Genomic DNA, 22,140 nt, shown 5'->3' with positions numbered 1-22,140 from the left:
AAACTGTTATTGGATTTCTCTAATGCCGTAGAGCTGAGTTTGATATTTGTGTTAAGAGATAGGACTGAAAAAGGCCCGCAGTACAAAGACTTTTCAGGTGTGTGTGTTGTTTCACTGGGCATTCCTCAGGCTTTGCTTTTACCGTTTGGATTTCTGCGTGTTAACCTCAAATTTTCAGTGTGGCAAATCCAATAAAAACCAGACCCAGAATGTACGGTAAACAGAGGTAGACTTTCACATCCAGGGAGCATCAGGTCATCTTACAGAGAGCAATCTGGGAACTGCTTTCATCAAGGAATCCAGAAGATCTACGTGGGGACTCGTCATAGCGGGATGTTCTGCCCTAATGCTCCTTGGACCATGCAGGGTAGAAATTGAGCACATGATGCACCCCCAAAGCATTGCCAGAATGGAGATACCTGTGACAAAGCAACCCACCAACCTCCTGCCTGCTAAAATGGATACTGCTTAGTTGTTTTCTCCCCGCTCACACAAGAGGTAGTAATTTCCCACTGCCTGAGGGTGGTGGAAAGAAAAATGCTCAGAATGTCCCAAGCATCCCAGGCCCAGACGGAGAGCTCTTTTATAGGACCCTCATCCTCTGCCAAACACCATTTTTCCTCACCGCTTTGGTGCAGAGTGGCTGTGGATCCCTGCTGATGTGCTTGCCTGTTAGAAAACAGGTTTCCCGACACACTCGCTGTCCCTCAAACAATGAAAGAAAGGAATCAGGCAAGTGCAGTTGGGTCCACACAATCTGTATTCACATACCTATATAGCTGTATAAGGCCAAGCTTACATCCTGCTCTGGTCTGATCTCCAGTAGCTTCCAGAGTGAAGAAAATGAAGCTACATTACAGATCTTGAGAGCTATTTCAAGTAACCCTGCCCTCATCCACACTGCACCTACAGCCCTCACAGTCCGCTGGCCTGCTGCACAGATTTATGCAACCCTCTGCTGTTAGCACACCCTCATTGCTGCAAAAGATCTCAGCTCGAGACCTTCATGTGTTAAAAGAAATTAAGGAAGTTGCAAAATCTGTTGGTACAATAATAACAGTGGGTGTTCTTACAGAAACCAGTATAAGCTGGTTGAGTGGCACATCTGGGATGGTTTTAAGAAGAAACTTGATTAATACCACAGATGACTGCTATTTAAAGCCATCCGTTTTGATGCGTAGTTTGGGGGAGGTTCAGCTTACCCCTAAGGAAAAAGCAGGAGTTAATACAGACAGCGAGCGTCCATGCTCCAGTGGATGGTATTGATCACTTACAATTTCATTTGATATTTTAAAAATGGGGAACTTGATGAGAATAAATATGAGGAAATTCCAGTTAGGCAAAAAATGCAAGGAAAACAGTAGCAAACCCCTCTCCTCTTTAGATCAGAAATTTAACCTGATGATTAGGTGATTTGAAAAGTAAAGTGAACGAGAAATAAAAGGTCATTTATGATGTTTAAGGTCCCTTCCAACCCGAACTGTTCTATGATTCTATGTGTGGTTAAAGAGGAATCTGCTGGCACCTCACTCTGCAAGACAAACAAGCAAACCACTTAAGGAAGGTGAGGTTTAAATGAGAAAGGAACTGACCCATGACAGTAGATAAAGGTAGGAAAGGATATGAGGATAAGTCCACAATGATAAATGCTGCTTGTTGGGTACCACGTATGACAGTTGAGTGCTAGTGAAAGATGATATTGGAGCAGATAAATACACTGGTGTGTTGGTCCTTTGTTGTTCAAAGATTTCTGTTTCCAGTATTACTTGCAGTGATGTACAGTATGATCAGGGTTAAAGCCTCTCAGGTTGGAGAAACTCATATTCAGTAAAGTAATGGCATACCAGAGTGCTCATCCAAGGGAAGTGGAGTGTGAAATAATAGATGGGACACTGACAAATATATACTTTCTAAGTAATTAGATATAGCTGTTATTAACCAGCACTAGAAGGTCCACACGGTGACTATCTGTAATAGATCAGAGGAAGAAGCTTGAAAGCTTTTACTTCAAAGGCATAAGCCTCACATGAATCCTCAGGAGTTAGCAATGGACTGAAGGACCGTGTTTGCAGCGTGCAGTTTAAAAAGGGCCAAGGCCACACAGACTCCACGAAGGAAATTCAGCTCTGCTCTTTGCCAGAGATGTGAGTATCTGTGTTCAGAACTAGGTGAGTGTGGGTGTGAATCCTCCATAACGCACTGGAACCTTTAAACAGCCCTGGACAATATCTGTGTCTGTAGGTCAGGGAGGAGTTTCTTCTCTTGATATAAAAGGCTTAAGATCAATGCAGCTTTTGGGATGAATAGATTTTAGGCAGCATTCCCTTCAGCATACGGACTAGTTGCAGCACCATATGGAAGGTGATGATATTATAGCAATAAATGTAATGGATCTGATTGTGATCTGGCTTGCACCAGTTCTAGGCAGATGCAACTCCTTCAGCTTTAATGGACTTACCACAGCTTCACACCAAATGAAGTGAAATGAGTTTTGAGTACAATACATCTACATTAAGCAATGAAAGACTTGTAATTTATATTATATATCTTTTTTTAATTTCTCTTTTCTCTCTTTTTTCTTTTTATTCCTTAACTAGCATGTTGTGTAGGGAGACATTTTTTATTCTCTTTAGCAGTAGGCATTCTGTTTGTTGTAAGCTGTGTGTGGGTTCCTGTGCAAGACAAAGGCATGGCACTGCTCTGGCTGGGGAGCTTTGTGCCAGCTCTTCACTGAGGAACTTCACAGCAGTTTTGGACACATTTTTCTTCATTGGGAGTGGAGGGAAGAAAACAGAGCATGTGTGCACAGCAAAGGCAGACTTTCCAAACCTGGTTAATCTCACCATACCCTTGCTGTGCAAACTCCGGCTGCTGTAAAAGAAATGGAGCCATGGGAAGCAAAAACACAAGGAATAGAAGAAAGGAGACAAAGGAGGGAAGCAGTGGTGGAGAAGATTGGGGAGGTAACAAGCTAGGGAGAGAGAAGCACCAAGCAGCAGACAGGCTGTAATAGCAGCCCTGCTCTTAGAAAAGAATAAAGCAGAGGGAAATACTTCTTTGCAGATAAAAAAAGACTTAGAGATTTGGAACTGTGCTACCTTTCCTCTGTGTGAGAAATTACTTCCTGACAATCCATTTCCCGCCACTAGTCATCAGCTTCTGCTGAGAATGGGTGGCTGGAGTCACTGGGAAAATCCTTAGAAATGCTCCCAGCTTGGTTTAATACATATATGCAATTACCCTCCACCTCCTGATCAGCACTCAGCTCTTCCTATAGCTGCATAAATTGATACTGAGCAGCAGGTCCCTTCCCCCCAGAGATCAACCCTGCATTTGGAAGGACATGAAGGACAATGCGGGAAGGTGAACAGGGTAGAGAAGATGGGAAGCAGCATAGAAATCCAGGGCTGAAGAAAACAGCAAGAAATTCATTCCATGGCCCTCCTCCTCTTCTAGCCTCCTGCTTGGCTGTGGCTGGAGCACATCTGATGTGTAGGCAGCACTCAGAGCCCGGGAATTTGTATGGCCCTGACATTCATAGGAATATGCCTTGTACAGTTATTAGAGATGCTTTTGTCTTGTCAACATGGGAAACGGCCTGGTTAAGCCCAGGCCTGGGAGGCAATTGCAGAAGAGGGAAATTATCTTTGGAGTTGTCTGTATTGGCCAATGTGAATTTGAAAAGGACAGTTTGCTCTTATTTTACTTTTTTTTTTTTTGGCTAAATAAAGAAAATATGTTGTAAATATTAGAGGTATCTACTTTCAGCTTTGAAGGATTAAAAAGATTGATGATCTGGATAAAAAAAAAGATTGGGATTTCTTTTTCCTGTAGGCTACTTTGATGAAACATGAATAAAAACTGCCTTTTAAATGTTGTCCTTTGTTCAGAAAGACATTCCTGATTCTTTCAGCTGATCTGCAGCCTTTGCATTTGCTAGCTGGCTGTCAAATAGAAGTCAGTAGGATGATGCTCTGCAACAGCATGGTGCAGGGGATGCCCTGAGGATGATAGCACACAATACCCACCTACCTCCACAACAGATCTACATTCCACGGTAGCGGTACAGAGCCAGAGTAGCTCCACTGAACTACACTAGCGTAAGAGCAGGGCTTCAGCTGCACAGATGAGAAGTTTGAGGAGAGCCGTGATGTGACCACAGGCAGTGGAGCAAGATGCACTGTGAGAGCAACTGCTCCACCACTCTGGCTCTTCCTTCCATGCACAGTCACTCTGCCAGGCTCTGGCCAGCCAGAGGAAATGGCCCTGCGTCATTTCTCTTTCATGAGTATCTGCTGGACCACATGATGTGTCAGAAAAGGCAGAAAAAGAGAAACTCGTTGACAGTGCATCAAAAGGGGAAAATGGTTGTTGAACCAGTGAAGTGGAACTGTAGCACAAGGCACATCATGTGAGTGCATTAGCCATTCTTGCAGTCATTTGGGTTCCCAAAGCAGCTGTGCAGTGCCAGGGGCCGGGGCACACACCTCTGCGGAGTTGCAGAAGGGGAAATACAACATTTGTTCTGCTTTTAACTACAGCTGATGTCAATAGAGTCACAATCAACACATGTGAAAGGAAAAGCTTTTTTGGTTTGGTTTTTTGAATGTTCTAATCTCTTCCGTAGCTCTTTCACCAATAACCTGCCTTTGAATGTAGCATTATGCTTACCCCAGAGCAATCCTTAATAATGTAATTTTTTCTGATATGTCAAATGTTGCTAGAAATCTACTCCTCAGTAAGGACGAGCTGTGTGGAAGGTTTCAGCTCGTGGAGTTCAGCTGGTTTTAATTACCCACACAGATAAGTGTAGCCATTTATTTTCTTTGAACTGGAAAAGGTTGCTTTTCTATTTTTAACCCCTAAAGATGGCTGAGTAATTCAAACGAAAGTCCTCACTCCAGAAATAACCTATGAGGAACAAACCCAGTTTCTCATGAGACAGGCTTTAACTCATACATACCTACTTAGTTCAGTTTGATTATATAAAGATGAGGTTTTCATACCTTGATAATAGCCATAATATGAGACTCATCCATCAGGGCATTGAGCAACATGGCTTGCATTTGTCTTTTAAGATCACAGCAATGCTCGCACAGAGAGACACTAGTTAGCAGAATTCCTCACTGAGTAAGATGCTACTCAACATGTATAAGGGTGACAAGATCTGGTCCAAAACAAACATGTATGACCAATTTTCCGAAAGAGCTCAGCATGTTGCTATTAATGTCACAATGGGGAGAGACTGCGTGCTAAGCACTTACAAAAATCTGGCCCTTGTTTGGATGTGAATGGGGGCTTGAGCTCTTCAGAAAATGTGGCTGCAATTGCGGGTGCTGAGTACTTAGGAAGCAGTGGTGGTCCTGAACCATGGCTGCCATTACTCTCTGATTTACACCCTTGTCAGCTATTGATTTTCAGCAGTGGCACCCTTCTGGAATTGGAGCAGCGCAGTCAGGCTGCCATCATTGATAAATTGGGTCACATATAGATAACTTAATTTTATTTTATTTTAATTTTTTTTTTAAGAAAATGTTTTTGAAATATTACCCTGTTTCCTGAATCCAGGCTGCTCTGACCGCCTGCCAGCTCCCAGATTAAATGTAAGTCATTACGGAATGTTTTCCTCACATGGGAAAGACTGGAGTGGCTCGGTGTTAGTTTTGCCCTCCAACATTAATTCTAATTACCTCAAAATGCAAACATGTTTGAGTTTCCAGCAGATGACATTATTTTCTCTTTGACATCAGACATCAAAGAAAGAAAAATAAACATGGGACAGTGACAGCATTAGGCCTCTAGTCATTTTTCAGAAGGTTTTTCATGTTCTGTTCCAGACTGGTTCTTCTTTAAGGCTTGTCTCGGATATTAGGGAGGGGAAAGGTTTACAGACTCAGAGACTGATGAAGTCTTTTCCCTTCCAGCTCTCTTTAAATAAGAGGGGGGTGAGGGAAAGGAGAGGAACAGTCTGGTTTAGATCAGGGATGGAGTCTTGGTTTTTAGAGACACACAGACACCCCAATACTTGGGTTATTCTCTTGAAATTATTTTAGCTTTTCTTGTGGATGTTCATGTCTGATACTGCTGCATTTAAAACTTGCAATAGTTCAAAGAGAAGTTTGACAAATGTAGAATACTTTGCCTGTGCGTAGCAAGCACAAGAACCTCAGAATTTTGCAGATACTTAGTACTTTTGAGACATCATTGTTCGGTCAGGTGTCACTGCTGATGAAAAATGATTTTGCCAGATATTCCCTCTACAGAGCACTGGCCTTGCAGATGTTGCAAGTCCATTGACCAACCAAGAGAGCTGCCTCTCCTTCTACTTGTCAGGGTTCGGGATGTGCTAGCCCATGGCTTTTGTGAAGCCGTGGCACTGGCAGCTCCAGGTCAACCTTCATGCATCCTGACACAATGCCAGGATCCTCTTGCCTGCACCCAGTTCTTCCCAGTTTTGTCCATGTTCCTTCAGTGACCCTGGAGCTCATGCTGGAGTTTTTCGCCACATCTGAAAAATGGAACTAATACCACTGCTTATTCTGACTGAGACAATGGAGACAAGTAAAGGTTCTATGGCTAGAGACCCTGACTATAGAAAAGTCTATATAAGAAATCAAATCATGGGAAAATTACAAAAGTCTCTTCCCAGGGACTGGGATAGCAAGGTTATTGGAGGACATGGCTGAGATGCACTGTGCTGGCAGAGCTGTGCAGGGAAGCTTGGACAACACGTCTGTGCTACTTGCTCCTCACTTTCTTGGGCACTAAAACTGACTCCTGAGTCTTAACAAAAGGTCAGCTTGTGTTGGACACAGCAGCAGGAGCTGGTGCTGCGCAGTGCCCCTGTTCAGCGTGCTCCTTTCTTCCCCCGATGGAAAAACAGCTCCTTCCAATGCGCAGGGCAAGGAGTACTTTTTTATAAGGCACACACGCATTTTAAAAGTGTATAAACAGATTCATTTTCAGTTAATAAATAACAATAAATAAATAAATGAGCACTGTGCTCTGCAGTCGTTGCCTGCGGTGTGAGCTCAAGCGTTTTGAAGTGTTCTCATTGGGAACACCACAAATGTTTGTAATAAAGCTGACTGGCAAAATCTTGGGCTGGAGCCTCTGGGCTGCTCAGCCAGCTTCACACCCATCCTCCTGACCCATTTTCCCTTGATGCATGCCCAGGGCAGACAGCAGATCCCCAGGGGCCCTGCGAGGGCTGTTGTTAGGGGTGGCTGCAATGGTGGGTATCAGCCAGCCCACCTCAGACTGCCCGTTCATCCTCACACTGAGGAAGCTGAGGACAGTAGAAAGATGCAGTAAAATCATTTTTGCATCTCTCCTCTGTTCTTGTAGTAGTAGCGTAGAGCCTGGTGCTGTCAGACTGAAAATTTCCCAGGAGATTTTATTTAGTCCCTCTGAGCAATACCTGAAAACTTCACTGGGACAATCCTTCTGCCGGGAAGCATTGCAAGAGGGACCATGGATTCCTTCACAAAAGGTAGAGAGGAAATGACTGAGGAAGATGCTTTACCTTTCCGAAATCACCTACATTGAGTCTGCTCGCAGGAGACAACCTGAAGGGCTCTTTTGAACAAGAGAGCACTGAAAACCTGCCCTACAGAAGTCAGTGTTTCCATTTGGGCACTCAGAAATGAATGAGCTTAAAATTGAGCTTTGTATGGAAATCTGAACCAGCCTGAATGCTAATATTGGCAGCAGCTCTGCATGTTAGTAGAGCAAACCAGCCTTCTTTGGGCAGGGCACCGTTTGGGGATACGTTTTAAAATTAGATAACACAAATATTCATACAAATGGATTTGATTACTTTCTGTCTGTACAAGACCAGGTTTCTGTAAGGGAATGGACAGCTGCCTGAGGAGAAATGGTGGTGGAGTATGTGAGTATCCTTTTTCGCACACATCAGTGCATATTTGGTATATGAGGTGGTGCTTACACAGTTTTCCTTTCCCTGTTCAGGCAGATGGTTTTTAAAATGTGGCCTGTGGTGTTTCTGTTTCTTTGATGTTTTCAAATGAGATCTAGTTATTTTAACATGTCCATTATATCTAATTCTCTGCTAAGGCCATCTCAAAGCTTCAGAGGAAATACGGATCAGGTTTTGTTTTGTCCAACCTATTTCACTCATCTCTAATTTAAAAGGGAGCTGTATCCTCTGGTAAAATGGCATTCACAACTTCGTGTTTATGATGTGAGAGATCCTCTTGCTTCAGAAACGTACAGTCCTTCCTCTCCAGTTAGCACAGAGTCTGCTAGCTGCTAGAAACAATGTGCCAATGAAGTGTGAGTGAATTGTTCTTGTCTCTTCTGGATGCTGAGTGATGGATAATAGTTAGAGTTACATACACGCATTTAGAGTCATCCTGGTGCTTCACCCAAGATCATAAAATGAGACCAGTGATACTAGACCAGGATTATACCTTCAGTGGAGTCCACAAGTGGGAACAAGCCTTACCCAAATCAATTTGTGTTCAAGCTGTTGCTATAAATGAGCTGCATGTTTTGCAGGATGTAAGACAATGGTGTACAGCACAGGCTTGCTCCTAAGAGGTACCAGGCACCCCCAGCCCTTTGCTGGGATCATTGCATGTACAGACATTGCTTAATCGTTCTTTAGGTCAAGTCCTCACTAAATTGTATCCGTAGCAACAAATTAAATGTACAAGGCTGTACAAAATGACATACGTGTGTGATAAGTAGCAATGTGCCCATTAATATTGCGTGACTTGGTGTAAGAGAGGTTTTTCTAGTACAACTTCAGAAGTGCTTAGGACAACAAGATATTCTCTGTGGGAGCCGTCTACTTTCCACGTGGAAAATGCATGATGGGGTTTTGGGTAGAATTGGATATATTTTGCTGCTTTGAATTACTGTCTGGATGAGTCAAGCTATTTTTCGTCATGTCTGATCTCTGCGGTGCTGGCGAATGGTTGTTTCTGCGTGGACGGTACATTAAAGTTCCCGTTAACAGTCAGGTTCTCCTCAGCTGCAGATAATTGTCTTTCAGAATGAAAATGAGTATTTTTAAACCAATTCCTCTGTTATCAGTACCTGTTTGGCAGTTTCACTCTTTGTGGAGCATATGTCTGGATGGGAGTCAGAGCTTGTTTTGGAAGAGATGGCCTATTGCCATACCCCCTTGCTGTTTCTTTTAAAGCTGGCTATAGTGAATCTTTCAGCTTTGTGGAGGGTTTTTTTTTCCCTCTCTCTGTTTCATGCCTAGCAGTGGTGCTTTATATATTCACTAAGAATGTCTAGAAATAAAGATAAGGAATTGGGGAAACTATAAATATCCTTATCTCTGTTGCTGGTGTAGGTAGAATGGGTACCCTGGAGAAAAATATTGTTTTGTATGAGGTAACAGCTGCCGTTGCTGTAGGTACTGAGTGAGGCTGTGCTGCAGTCATTAATCTTGTACTCCTGTAGCCTTTCACTAATGAGAAATAAAAGCAAGAACATCACTGGTCAGGGATTAGAAATGGAGACTGTGCCATTCAGGAAGGAAGATCCAAATCCACTACTGATAGTAGCTGAGCTTAGTCTTGTGAGCTAACGCTGCTTAACTAGTAGCATCTCTTGCAGAGAAATAGTGTCTAGGTGTTTTCAGTAGTTGTTGTGTTTTGGACAGGAGGTGACCGTCACATGCATGTTCATATTAATTTGGGGGGTTGGGGGGGGGATGTACTGTACAAAATAACCATCCCTTGCTGGAACTACCAGCAGTCAGAACCTGATTTCAACTACAGTTGAGATGAGTTGAATATCAATAGAGAGCTCCCATCACAAGTAGTTTTATTACCCTGTCCATTATCACAGTGCAGGTAGTACACCAAGGAATGACTGCAATGGAAAAAATACTATTTAGATATTTTCAAACATGATGTTTTATACTTGCTTGAAAGTTTAAGATCTACTGGAAAGAAAAACATACCTTCAAGCCCAAATATATATGAGAGACATGAACAATGTGCTCTGGACTACCAGTGTTCAGATAGCAGTCCCTTGCTGGTATCTGCCAGAGATTAAGCTGGCAAAACATCTACAGGGACACCTAAAGAAGGCCTTCATAGCATGTTCAGTTCAAGATTAGCTCTTTGGGAAATGCCATGTAAGAAAGACAACAGGCAGTTTGGATCCTTGAGGCCACTTCCAACCCAAAGCATTCTATGATTCTACATGCAGCTGCTTGGTGACCCAGACATGGTAGTTTATTCTCCAACTTCCAACATTATGGCCAAGAGGAAAGCAGCGTGGTTAGCAGTCGTGGCAGTTGCTTACTTATTTAAACCTTTAAACTGGTATTTGGAAAAGGAAGGTGAGGCCAAGGTTTGTTAAACTGGATAAATTAAGGCTCCTACAGCTATGCTGTTAGGGGTTTCTAATTCTTTGATTTCAAATACTAGTGAAAAACAGAGCCTACTTCCACACTGTGGCACCAAAGCCATCTAGTTTTCAAATGTGATGAGCACTAAATAGCCCAGGTGAAACTGTGACCTCTCCTTCAGGCTGTTTATGTAAAATGTCAACAGAAAGCTTCCTTGGTACATGTAAGGTTCCTTATGTTTGTAACTCTAGTTCTTCTCATAGCCTTTATTCCCACACACATATTCCACATGTTTTTCAGTACAAAGTGAATGCATAGACTTGATGATCTTAAATGTCTTTTCTAACCTAGTCGATTCTATGACTCTATGATTCTACCTGGTTATTGGGAGAGGGGGGCAGCGGTTCACGGCAGAGGCATGTTATAATGAGAAGTTCAAGGAATCCACTGTGATTCAACAGCTGGTTCAATCAAACCAGCTGAAACTGCCTTCAGTACCATCCTGGACCAGATTTTTCAGAAGAATTCAGCAGCTTGGTAGCTAAGCCCTTTTGCAAAACATCTTGCCACTTATTGTCACAATAGAAGCTGCTGGATGCTGACCACTTCAGAGAGGCTGGACCAAACGCAAGATGCCAAGCACTTGAAACTCTGGCATTGAGCTCTGTGGAGAATTTGATCCATTATGTGCTGCTCCACTTCAAAGTGGGTAGCAGCTTGTGACAACCGTACAGCATCACAGCAAATGTCACTTTTTGTGCAAACATTTAACCAACAGAAAGCAGCTTTTTAGCATGATAGTAAATTTCACCCAAATTTCAGTTTGCTTTGATTTTTTTTCAAAATTTTTTTTAGGATTTTCACTGAATGGAAAAGACTTACTGAGTTTGGGCCTTTCTGATGAAAATATTTACAAACTTTGACAGGGTAGCTTGGGGTGCAGGAATGGCAGAGGAAAGTGTTTCCTCACCAAGTCTTGTTTACTGTTTTCTGATAAAACAAAAAGAACATTATTAGGACAAGTTTAAAACCAGAAAGAGAGACAGATCCTATTTTTCTGAGATTATCTGTTGTTTTCTACACAGATTCATGTTTTAACTTTGGGAGAAAATAATAGACATGCACCTTCTCAAAGGAGAGAGGAAGAGAGTTTAGCCCAGGCTAAGAGCTGCAGTTCAACTCTGCAGTCTGGGTTCAGACCCATCTCCAGCTTTCAGTATAATCTTTCTTTGGATACTCTTTTTTTCTAAATCAAAACCAGGAATTATACAGCTGTTGAGATAAGAATAATTAAGAACAATGCATTTCCTTTTAAAGCTCCTCAAAGGATAACCTTTAATAAGATGAATTGAGCGTCTCATTCAGGCCACACACAAATGATGGCTCATATTTAGTAACAACATTTTTGGGGGCAAAGATAAGCTAATTTTGCTCAAGAACAGAGGGTGGTCTTTAAGCCTTGCATTTGTCAAAGAAACAAGCACTTTTTTATCTATTGAGTATAATCTTCCACAGCTCAAGAGGAATAATGTAGGAGGAGAGAAATTCAGGCAATGTATTTATGTTGGAGCACAGGCCTGAGCATTTGAACAGAGCATAAAGTTAAAAAGACAAAGGGCTATATTGTGGAAACCTCACTTGCACTTAGACACGTGTGCTGATGCTCTTCCTTCTGTAGATACTCAGCCTTGCAAATAAGTGCTGGGTGATCTGTGATCTGGGTGCCACAGAGCTAATCTGGCTTCATAAGGAAACAGAAAATCAGTTTTTTACAGCTAACATTTCTGTTGCTTTTCTTGATGCCCTTTTCTTTCTATGTAGAAGATTCACTGCTGATCTGCATGGAGCATCAGCAACATCTCCACAGTGGAATTGAGCCTGCAGGATGCCGGGTGATCCCTGCGGTCTTCTGTTCTATCCCCAAACCTGCTGGGATCTGTGTCCTGTGGGTGCTTAGCACTGGATCTGGAAAGGCACAGTCAGACAAGGAAATAGGACCTACTCCTAGTACGTGGTCCCTCTTTTTCTGAACACCCACTAAGTGAATGGCTTAGTTTGCTCTCATGCACACTGACTAGTGGGAATCCATAGAAAAGCAGTGAGGCTGCTCCTCAGCAGCCTTTGTGGAGGGTGATGGAGGGCAGAGCACAATCTAGTGCCAGTTCTCCATGCTCATGAAGCCGGCCCCATTTGGAAGAGTTCATGGGGGAAAGCCATAATACGGAGAAGAGGCAAGACATAGTGCAAAACATGCCATTGACAGGTTCTCCTCCTCCCCTCGAGACATTTCACCTGAAAAAAGAGAAGTACCAGCTGGAGTTATAAATGACTCCAGCTCCTAATTGCCAAATGCTTCCCCTCTCCCCTTCGTATCTGTTACAGATGCATCATCCACATATGAACATTTCCTGGAATTTGGTTCCAGAGATTTGAGCCTGTGAAGTTTTGGGGCCAGACTTACCCAACTGGAACTCCCAGGCAGCAGAAATTGCTTCTCTGTTTAAATCAAGAGGCTTATCAGAGAATGCTAAATGATTTTTTTACAGCTGAAAGTCAAAAGATCTGAGCAGTCTTCTCCTTGCTATTTGCTGCATAGCTTTCAAATTAAAAATAAAAAAAAAATACCCCAAAACAACAAAAAACCACCACTCTTTCCAGTCCCCCAGGAAGAGACAGCCAAGTCTGTTCCTGTCACCACCCTTCTAATTACTGGAAAGACCCCACTTGGCTGGAGAGATCAATGCAGGATTGTTTTACACCAGCCCAGATATTTTGCCTGCTTAAGCAGAATCTAAAAGAGTAATAGAGTGATCCATTAGCCAATCAAAGAACATTCAATCAAGCAGTGCTCTGCATTTATCCAGCATTTTTTTATGAGCAGCAATTAGGCATTCATTGATTACAAGCATTAATTAGGTTTAATCACATGCCTGCAAATGAGGTGTTATGAAAACATGAAAACGAACGCTGTGTTTTAAAACGGGTTTTGGTGGTGAAGAAGGATATAGGCATCTCATGGGATTCTCAGGAGCCCCTCACGCACAAAATCCATAAAGAGAAGGTACTCATCACCCCACAAGAATCAGGCACCGCTGCTCCATTCCAGTCAGGGCTGTCAGACATTAAAGCCTCTGAGTTTGTTTTTTGCTGAATTCCCAACCACTACTCCGTATTACTCCATTATAATGAAAGAGAGCGCAACAGGGGAGAACAGGCAAGTGAGCCGGAGGCCTGGCAGCGCTGAGATCAGTGGCGCAGCTGCCCCAGCCAAGGACCACACACTGAATGGGGAAGTGTCAGGGTCAGGAGTAACTCAAAGCAGTTACAGAGTTTGCCAGGCTCTGTAGGGTTACCTGATGTGATTTTCCGGTCATTTTTAATCCAAGGGTTGGGTTTTTCCCATCTTTTTTTTTTGCTTTTCCCCTAAGGTAATTCAATTTGCACGTATGCTTAAATTTATTTAATAGCTTTTAGCTAAAGGCGAGGTCACTGAGTTGTGCCTTAGGCTGAGTAGTAGTTTACAAAAGCTCTGCTAGCAACTCTACCTGCCTGTGCTTTCTGTACCTACTGGGTTGGTATTTGATGTAAGCGTAGCACAAACATAAGACAATATCAAAATACATAGAAGGGTTTTTCTCTCCCAAGCCTGGTCCGGCTTTTCATAACCTCAACCTTCTTGTTTTTCACACTCCTCCATTCCACTCCAATTTCCATTGTTTTATCTCACCCAGTTTTTTCTGTCCCTTCCCTCAGCAGGACACACAGAAAAAAAAAAAAAACAACAGGCAAAGCCTTCATTTTGCAGTGTTGCAAAATTGGGTGGGTTCATAGAAAAACATCAAAAAAATAAACCCCAAAAAGGAAACTCAATCCTTTCTCCCAGCACCCGTGGCTTGATTCCAGGGCTGAGAGAAGATTGCAAGATTGCATTCGCAAGGGCTAGCATGAACACCTGGCTGCAGGGCTGCAGGGCTGCCAGATTGCTCCCAGGGAAGAGCATCAATCAGGAGTGGAGCCTGGATCCTCCACACATCATGCGCACACACAGCTTTATGCACTTGGACAGTGTCATTGGTGTCCCTACGCCTACTCTTCCGCTCATTAGAAGGGTGAGGAGGTGGGGATACCCAACGTGGTTGCATAAGTAAAATCAGTAGGCATGTAAACCCAGAAACAGCACAATACAGATCACATTCCTGTCCCCGTCTGGCCTGCTCCACCCTCCCTCCATGGATGGGGGTGGAAAGTCAATGGTCCAACTGACACTTGCTCAAAGGCATTCAAAATGGTTTGCGCACAGCATAACTTACATGCCTTGCTTCCTTTGCATGATGCAGCAATCCTTTTGGCACGCAGATGGGAAAGCTCGCAGCCCTAATGTCAGTGCTTGCTGCGTATTCCAAAAGGCCTACTTAAAAGAATATTGCTTTGGCCTTGACTTCTTCCTCGCCAGCATAAATGAGGAGGAAGGTCGGGGGTGTACCACCACTGTAGACCAGAACATACGGCCCAATATGCGGTGGGAAGGCAATCCCTCAACGGGGGTGATAATGATTATGATGGGGTATATCACAATTAGGATACCGGAAACGGAGCCTTTCAGCAGAGAGGGTGCTGCATTAGCTTCAGCATTAAAGTGGTTGCAGTATATGACAGTAATTTAAGAGGGAAGGGAAATCTGGGCACCAAATGGTATGGCAAAGGACCTTTTAAAGCCTGTGAGCTGTGATGATGTGCAAATGGCAGAACACAGATACTGACATCCTTGTAATGCTTCAAGGAGGCCCAAACCAGAATAGGTCCAGATAAACTGCTGACCTATTAATCCTGGAGGTGGTCCCACCCTGGACTCATGGGTAAGGCGATGGGCAAAGCAGATCACAGAAGACCTTGTCAGTGCTGCTACTATTGCTCAATGGATGAAATGTTTGGGAAATGCATGCTGTTTCTTGGCATGGTAAGTAGGGTGGCAGCATCTGAGTCTCCGCTTTCTTCTGTCAGTGTTTAATGACTCCACAGGTCTCAGTGGATTTGCCTCCATGTAAAACTGGCACATCAGCAAGCCAAATCAGGCCTCAACATCTGTAAAGCTGGATAGGTTCACAAGGATTTAATTCCCTCTAAAGTATGTACAAATCACATGGGATGACACTGCCTAATTCCCCACATTTCTACATAGCACGGTATTGTCACTATTCACTGGGAAAGAATTTCATATTTGCATTTTCCCAAATGCAGTAATACTGACATTGCTCATCTTCTAACGCTCATTACACTAACTTTGGCAAAGAAGGCCCAGGTTTTCCTTATGGCATTGTACTTTTTATGAGGCTCCTAGCCCTGGTTCTGTCACCTCAGTGGAGAGTAATTGCACCTAACCGTATGCACTTAACAATCTGAAATAAAAGCAAACAGGGTTTTGCCTATAGAAATCTTAAAGCTGCAGGCCAAACTGAAGTTATACCTGCAAATGCCTATTGGTAAATGCCACCAAGTAGAACATGCATTTGAGAGCAGATCATCATGCAATGGATGCCTGAGTTACTGACTCCACCACCAGCTCCAAAGCCTGGAGTAACTCAGAGCCACTGGGGACCAGGACTTCTTGTATTGGGTGCAGTACTAGTAATCTGGCTTTTCTTTCAAGAGTCACACTAGTCTTAACCATACTGATCCACACTGAGCAGAGGTACCCCCTCAGCTGTCTGCACCGTGTGCCACTAAGGGCATTAGGTCTTGCTCTGAGGGTACAAGCCTGGTTTTCCCCTTGAAGAGACAAATACATTTGTAGTGTTTAACTTAGAAAGATGTGTGTCCAGGCAGCCTCATGAGAGGAGGGGTTGTGCAGGAAGTGGGATAAACCTTTGCTTTTTACTTTGATGACAAACTAGCTCAAATGCAAGAATAGTGTCACATTTTAAATGCCTTAGGGTGTCCTTATACGTGCCAGCAGAGGGCATATCCCAGCCCAAGCCAATGCCTGAGGTTCTGCCAGGTACCCCAGAAGTGCCACAAGCCCATGCTAAGTCTACTTACATGGATTTCGCCCTGTAAAGGCATTACTTAGGTGTTGAAGAAACAAGTGGGTTACATGCACTACAATCAGATCATTTCCGGGCAGGTGCATCTGTGATTGAAGGACCTGACCCTGCACTATTGGGTCCTCTATCAGTTCTCTGTCCCCTAACGAGGCTTTTCCCACCCAGGAGGGCTGGTCTCAGCATTTAACCTGAAGGAGAACTTTAGGTTTCTTCTAACACAGAGCCTTCAACCTGTTGGCACAGGCAGTGGCAGAGTAATCTCTTCCTGTCTGGAAACCCAGTGAAGGGGCATAATGCCACGTGGAGGCACAGGATAGCATATGCTATCCTGTCAGATAGCGTATGTGCAATGCTATCAACCCAGCCTGTGTAAAGGCAATATCTACAGCAAAAAAATTCTGTACAAACATGCTTGTGTAAGAAACCAGACCTCCAGGCCCATGTTTGCCACGGCGAGCTGGGGCCACTGTTTCATTTCACTCAGGAGTAAAGGCTGTTCTGGTCTGGAGAAGGGTCATTCCCAACCATCAAGAGCAGTAGAGGAGGGAAAGTTGGCTGCAGTTTCTGCTCTGGGTCTAGCTCCCAGGAGCTGTGCAGATCCTGTACCATTAAACAAAGCTAAGCTTATGAGCTACACTTGTGTTGCTATTGTCTTTGCTGCTGTTTTTGTTGTTAATACCTTGGCTGCTGCTATTATGTCTGGTGTTTTTAGTGTGGGAGCCAAGAAAACAGCATTAACTGAACAACCTCAAGACAGCAGAAGTTGCCAGGTTGAGAAACCCTCTGATGCTGAGAAATAAAGCAAGCGTCTCTCCACACTTCAAGGCTGTGACCTGTGCTGGCTTTCAACCATGGAAACCCACACAGCCCTGTGGCTGAGGGAGGACCATGGTAAGTACAAGTGCTAACGGTGGGTACTCGGGTTGGATCATGCTGTTTTGTGAACGGCACCTGCTGAAGGTGAGAGCATAGGCATTGGGCAAGCACACTACTGGAAAATACATAGCCCCTGGAACAGGGGGGAAACAGTCAGTGTATTGGGGATTTTTTTAATTGCCCTGAATTATTTGCAGTATCAGTGGTTTCCTGTGACATCAAGCTTCTGAACATTGCCTGATTGCCATCAACTGCGGTCCATCCAATTTTCCATTCCCGGCTACGCCCAAGCCACAGCTCATCTGAAAAGCTGCTTCTGCAGAAGACATGTACCAGCTGGCAGCCAAGTAACTGATAGATGGGGGTGACACAGAGGCACCTGGTACAGGGCACTCAGCACTGGCATGGATGGGTTCATGTGACTTCTTCCATTGAATTTCAAGAGAAATGATGGTAAAACAGCTAATGAGTCAAAGAGAGGAAGTGAGAGCAGAGGCTAACTAAGAGTGTGTGAAAGAGAGAGCTCTGTGGACTGCTCTGCCTGTGCCAAGAGCTGGGGAGAGTTTCTGTCAGCTGGTTAGGAAAGTCGAGCAGCTGGAGAGTGAACTACTGTCTTCCCTGTGTGCCTGTGTATCCGCAAGCACCACTGCCCTCTTTTGGGTGGAATTAGACCTGTGCATCTGCTTCATCCACCAGCATACGCTCCTGCATAGCCTGAGTACATGGAAGAGGGACCACTCCTGCAGGGATGCTGACAGTGATCCTCCAGTGGGGAGAGGTGAGCAGTGCGATGCCAATGGAGAGAGGCTGTTCTCAGCAGTGGTGCTGATTAACAGCACTGCGGCCGTGGCATTGCAGATGTGGCATGATCTGTGCCAGCTGTGGTGAGCTCCTCAGACAGGCTCCAGCTCCTTGGGTGAGCTGTGCCACTGAAGCCACAGTTCCTTCAGGCAAGGCTTTTCCTTATCTCCAACACTGCTCTGTCCCATCATCTGCTGTGCAAGAGAAACAGAATAGCTGAGCAGCCTTTGGCTCCAGCATCACTGCAGGCAGGTAATCATTTCAGGTGTTGCATGGCGGTGCCAAGTTCTGCTGAAGACAGTACATGTACATCCGAGACCTTCACCATGAAGGTGTCGAAAGTTGTTACACTGGGGCAAGGAGCACCTCGAGCTGAGCTTTCCTCCTTTGTCCAAGGGCAGTGCTGGAGGGCTCCTCTGCAGCTGCAGGGGCTGTTGATAGCAGAGGTATAGACTCAGGATATGGGGCGACCTACTGGTTCAACATATTTGATGGCCTGTGTCCAGCAACGGTCAGATACTGGAGGAAACGTAGTGATGCTATTTGTCTCAAACAAGAGAACGCATCCCTTTGAGAGCCAGCTTATGCCCCCAGACGTATCTGATTACACTTAATTCAGCTTCCACATCTACAAAACTTTATTGTGCCCAGTCACAGTCTGACGAAGTCCTTACAGTGACCTAGCCATAAAATTTGACTTGATGAGTGACACTTTTTATAAGACCAACTGTTTCATTATGAAACTTTTGAGGTTGGAAAAAAAAGTCCCAAACAAATAAGAACATGCCACTATTAATAAGGCCGTCGGTGCATTTTTATGTATCCTTGTAGCAATTGTGGCTGCGTGTAAAAGGCAAGCATGCCTTGTGATCGTGAGAGAGTGGCTAAAAACCATGAGTCACACAGTCGAACCTTGTGACTTGGTAGAGCTAAGGAGGTCTCCTTAAAGCAATTTGTGGAAGAATTGGAGAGAAACGCAATTTTTCAAGGTCAGCCAAAGGCTAATGAGCACTCTTTCATAGCGCGATTGTATTGCCTGAATTTCTGTATTTCAAAGCCAGTCTAACTACTTTATTGCTGAAGCACTGTAACTGAAGAGGCTGCAATAATATTGACAAGTAATCCTGCCAGAATCTGAGATGGTATTCAGCATAATGTGAAACATTTTCTCCTTGCCTGGATGAGTACGGAACAAAGAGTTAACCAAATGTGTGGTTCCCCCGAGTACCACTTATCTTTCTTCCCAAAGGGCATGTGTACAGATGCTTTGTAAGTTGGGTTGTCAACAGCTGAGGCTTGTGGCCAGATTCACATGTTCTCCACCTTTCTGCTTGTGAGCTGCAGGAGACTCATCTCCAGAGGGACAGTTTTTCATAACTTAATTAGATTGGCGCCATTCGCACAGCTACAGTTTCAGGTTGGCTCAGCTTTACTTCTGCTCCAGCTCTCCAGTTCAGGGGATTACAGTAGCACTGAAATTGGTTCTGAACTAAACGTTTGGCAACTGCCTTGGGTCAAAGAGGCAATTTCTATTACTGCTGTTGCTAAATTAGAAAGAAATAAATAATCAATGTGTGGCCTTTAATGAGGGACTAAGAATGAGAGACAAAATGTTTTTGCAGCTCTCCGCTCTGTGTGTACATAGGAATACATTGCTTTTTTTTTTTCCCATGAATGACCATTTCTAGTCCAGTAAACCACTTTAGTTGAAGGAGAGCAATCTCCAATTGCAATCTCTTAGCGTGGATTTACACTATGCTTATTTCAGTGTAGCTCTAATTGGCTGGGAATCTGGATGGGCTAAGCAAAAATCAGCCAAAGAAGAAGTGTTCCCACTGGAGTTTTCTGTGGTTTAGCTCAACCAGTATAGAAATGGATCGGAGTAAAATCAGGGAGATTTTAGCATGGAGACAAAGCCATTCACCTTTAGCTGCATACTTCATACTAGTAAAGTGCAACTCAAGAAAAGGAGATTTACAAGCAGTGAGTGTAGACTGGAGGAAAGGAATGAGCAGGGCCACCTTTCCAAGCACTACACGTAAAACGGGCGCCTCCTGACTGCGATGTGCAGGTGTTCATTACAGAAAACAATCTACAACTTGGAGTATCTGGGCTCACTTCCACTCCATGTGAGCCACAGACACCCAAGCTCCTCAGTGTGGCTCATACTCTGTGTGGCCCGCTAAGGTTTTCAGGCTTTACCTGGGCAGTCAGTAGCTGGGAAGCTGCCCTCTTGTGACTCCTTCACCAGCCTCAGTGATGGATTGCAAATCTCTAGCAAGCAGTTTTGAAGAAGACACCTGGTAAATGGCACTTTAACAGGAGGAATAAATTAAAAGGCATCTGGCAAACAATCTAAAGGAAGAAATACAGGTGTTTGCAGAGGTGGACAAAAATGACCATTCCTGGTGGAGAGCTAATAAGAGAAAAAAAAACCATGTATTTTTGCTTCACTTCTGAAAGCAAAAGAAAACACAGACAAATCCACAGTCCATTTTTGACCTGGTACAAGTACCTGCAGGTAGACCTTGCTGTGTTCAACTCAAGATTTTTGGTGCAAAAATTCTCTCTGCTATAGTGATTAGAAGACTCTTTACTGTGGGTACTGATAGCTTTAGGACTTTTCACTTTGTCTATGATAGGAGCCATTTGTGAGCTATGAGGAAACTGGGAGTTGGTTTAGTTGCCTGTCTGTAATACTGAACAAGTACTTTATAAATGTATTCAACCCTATGCTTTTTTGTCACCTGTGTGGGGCAAGTGCTCTATTCAGGGTCTAAATTTTATAGGTCATTGCTGGATCTGCACATATGCATCACCGGTGCCTGACTCCTAACCCTAAGAGAGAACCTATTGCACTGATTTGTCCATAGGGGATAGGTAGGACCTCTGTGCTCCCCAGTCCCTTACCTGGCACACACCTTGTCTCCCTGGAATTCCTCTGTAATGGTGGCAGGGGAAGAGTGGAAGAGAGATGGGTGCTTTCGGAAGGCAATTCAAAGCAGATGCTTAATTTGGGTGCACTGAATCATCCCCTGCAGGAGTTTTTATCTTTCTCCATGGACCAGGGAGAGGTTAAAGAGACTGGCTGAGTGACTCAGCTGACTGCAGTTGGTGGTGAGAAATCTCTCCTCACCAAAGCCAATGAAAACATCAGGAAACAGAGCCATCCACTACCTCTTTAAGTAATTTATTCACCCTCACTCCTAACACTTTGTGCCAGCTCTCTCATTTGGTCTGGTTTGAGTTCTCCTCCTTGAACTCTTGTAATGGCTTTCTCTGCTACCTGGAGAAAGATTTAGCAGGGACTGTTTCCATCCTTCACACAGAAATCAAGGTGCCTCTGAATCTCCTTTGTGATGACAGGAATAAACTCCTCTCTGAAAGTTTCTCACTCAGATGCAGTTTTGCCATTTATTGTGTGGCTTTTTGGCAGATTTTTAACACTCCCTTGGCAGTCACAGCTTGCAGCCACAGCCAGCGGTCCAGGGCCAGAGAGCAAGGCTGCAGTGCCCCTTTTTGCCTCCACCCCCTTTCTCCTCCATCCCACATCCCGCTCCCAGCCGAGGTCAGAGGGATATGGCCCTGGGGTTCTCAGCTTACCAACAGCCCAACCATGCATTACAGACCGGTATTGCTCTTTGCAGGAAGGCTTGGCACAGCTCTCAGGCAGAAGACGACACTGCTGAATTTAAGAAGCTATTTCCTAATGCACTGGAAGATAGCTTGCCACCTTATCCAAAATAAATTCCTTTCCACCCCTCTCCTACTTGCAGAATTAATAGGTAACTATTTCAGCCTTTTCTGCATCAACATTACTACCAGTTTTGCAATTTCTGTCTGTCATCACTGGCATTATCTTTTGCTTTTAATCTGTTTTTTAAACTCCTTGTTCTTCTTAAATATGGGGAGTCTAAATATTTTCCCCACTGAAAGACTCTTTCCATCAAGGCCTTCCTTCTACGTTTCTGCATTTCAAAATGCCATCAATATCCTTTGCTTTTTCTCCTTTCTTTATTACCTGTTTGGTTAGTAATTTCCAGTTGATGCTGAATTTGGATAAGGTTTTAGCTTAAGCTCCAAGCT

The 22,140-nt window shown here is 44.0% G+C and overlaps 1 long non-coding RNA gene across 1 annotated transcript in view; it reads left to right on the top strand.

Moving 5' to 3' along the window:
• Nucleotides 1-21,900, top strand: part of LOC130611048 (uncharacterized) — a 162,966-nt gene extending 141,066 nt beyond the window's left edge. Inside the window, exons 2-3 of the long non-coding RNA XR_008975145.1 lie at nt 17,090-17,268; nt 21,702-21,900. This is a non-coding gene — a long non-coding RNA (uncharacterized LOC130611048). The remainder of the gene's footprint in view (nt 1-17,089; nt 17,269-21,701) is intronic.
• Nucleotides 21,901-22,140: the final 240 nt, after the last annotated feature.

This window comes from Pezoporus wallicus, unplaced genomic scaffold, assembly GCF_028554395.1.
Source record: "Pezoporus wallicus isolate ANWC-B61680 ecotype Strahan unplaced genomic scaffold, APGP_CSIRO_Pwel_v1 scaffold_11491, whole genome shotgun sequence".
Classification (NCBI taxonomy): Eukaryota; Metazoa; Chordata; class Aves; order Psittaciformes; family Psittacidae; genus Pezoporus; species Pezoporus wallicus.
The sequence above is the reverse complement of the archived record's forward strand: the minus strand, read 5'-3'. Positions and strand labels throughout refer to the sequence as shown.